The sequence below is a fragment of the Dromiciops gliroides genome, chromosome 1, assembly GCF_019393635.1.
Source record: "Dromiciops gliroides isolate mDroGli1 chromosome 1, mDroGli1.pri, whole genome shotgun sequence".
Lineage (NCBI taxonomy): Eukaryota > Metazoa > Chordata > Mammalia > Microbiotheria > Microbiotheriidae > Dromiciops > Dromiciops gliroides.
This window is the reverse complement of record NC_057861.1, coordinates 474,775,462-474,777,381: the sequence shown is the minus strand read 5'-3', so window position 1 is coordinate 474,777,381 and position 1,920 is coordinate 474,775,462. Positions and strand designations below refer to the sequence as shown.

Sequence of the window (1,920 nt, the reverse complement as noted above, 5' to 3'; positions counted from 1 at the left end):
TGACTGTACATGAACACATGAAATAAATTAGAGGGAAGATATTAAGATTAATGATGATTAATTAAGTAATGAGAATTGATTAAAGTTTGTTGCACCAGGTGGGACTCTAGCTGAGTATTGGGAAGGCAGGGAAGCCAGGAGGAAGAAATGAGGGGAGGGGGAGGGAGGGAGGGAGGGAGGGAGAGAGAGAGAGAGTTAGTTATAGGCACAAGACACAGGCAATGAAAAAATGCCCAGAGTTAGGAATTGAATAGAACATCATGAAGGCCAATGTCACTTTATTAAAGAATATATAGAGATTCTGGGAGTGGGAAGGAAGATATAAGAAGACTGGAAAGGTAGGAAGGGATTAGATAATGAAGGACTTCAAAAGCCATAAAGAGGATTTTACAATAATTGATCATGGACATAACAGGAATGTTTTGAGGATAGCATAATCACATTTGAAATTTAAGATGAATCTGAAATCTAAGTTGATGGAATGGAGAGGGGAGAGACTTGAGGCAGTAACACCAACAAGTAGACTATAGCAATAGTCTAGGTGTGAGGTGATAAAGGCCTGCATCAGGGAAGTGACATTTCAAAGTAGAAAAAGGGATAATACATACATACACACACGCACACACACACACACACAAACACATACATATACATATTTATGTATGTATATTTGTCCTTTGGGTTTTTTTTTTCAGGGCAATGAGGTTTAAGTGACTTGCCCAGAGTCACACAGCTAGTAAGTGTCAAGTGTCTGAGGCCGTATTTGAACCCGGGACCTCCTGAATCCAGGGCCAGGGCTGTACCCACTGTGCCACCTAGCTGCCCCCCCTGTCCTTTGTTTTTGAAGAGGATCAATGTCATCATGGGATATATAAAAGAGATGTTATCAAGCAAGAAAAGACAGGATTTAGCTACTGATTGGATTTTGGGTGAGATTATAGGAGTTGAGGGCAATACCTTGGTTGTTAGAAGGATTGTCATCCTTTTTTTTTTACCCCTCTGTATTTTCTTTCTTTGCCATTATCCCTGGGAGCAACTAGCACCATTTCCCTGATGATGTCCAGGCCCTGTTAGTCAGGAGGGTTGAGTACAAGACTTGGCACAGGAATCTTGGGTAAAGCCCCTGCCCTCCCTTCTTGTTAGTGTCCAGGTAGGCAGGCAGGCATCTTCGGGAGGCAGCAAGTAGAGTCCAGAAAGAGGGATCAACTTTCATTGTCCTAGTTCAGTTTTCTTCAAAAGCATCATGGTTCCTTGTGGTTTGGGTCAGAGATCAGTAGGGTCACACACATAGTCCAGTAGGTATAGGCAAGAAGAAGGAGCAAGAAGATTGCCACAGACAGCAAAGTGTTTTTACGATTCTTTCCCCGCAGGGACTTCAACTCCCTTTCATAGCTGTAGGCTTTGCTTCTCGGGTTGTCATTTCCTTTTCTAGTTCTTTTACAGATAAGGAAACTGAGGTAAACAGAGTTAAAGGATTTTACCAGGATCACACACCTTCGCCAAAGCTCTCCTGGCTTCTGGGCTCAGGTCCTCTCTGAGAAGGCAGACGTTCAGTTCCTCTAGGTTTCACCTGCACAGGGACTGCTTCTCCCCCAGCCCATCTACCTCCTGAGCCATGCACAGATTTTCCTTCTCCTGCTTCTTTTTAGGCATCTTCCCAGCAGGCAGCACTCCCCTCCCTGAGTCACAGCCTGGGGGGTGGGGGAGGGTGGGGAGGAGGGTGTTGAAGCCCCTATGGTACAGCCACAGGATATTGTTCTCCTTTTGCATTGTTCAGCAGGATTGTTGTGTCCTTGACAGTAATAGGAAAGTTAGGAAGAGGGATTAGTTTAGAGGAAAAGATAACAAATTCAGCTTTAAACAAGCTGAGTTTAAGATGCCTGGAAGACATCTAGTTTAAGATACCCAATAAGTAGCTGA

General features: G+C 43.9%; 1 pseudogene; it reads right to left on the bottom strand.

Annotated features, from left to right (window-relative positions):
- Window positions 1–1,241: 1,241 nt before the first annotated feature.
- Window positions 1,242–1,656, bottom strand: LOC122750547 (annotated as a pseudogene).
- Between the last annotated feature and the right edge of the window lie 264 nt (window positions 1,657–1,920).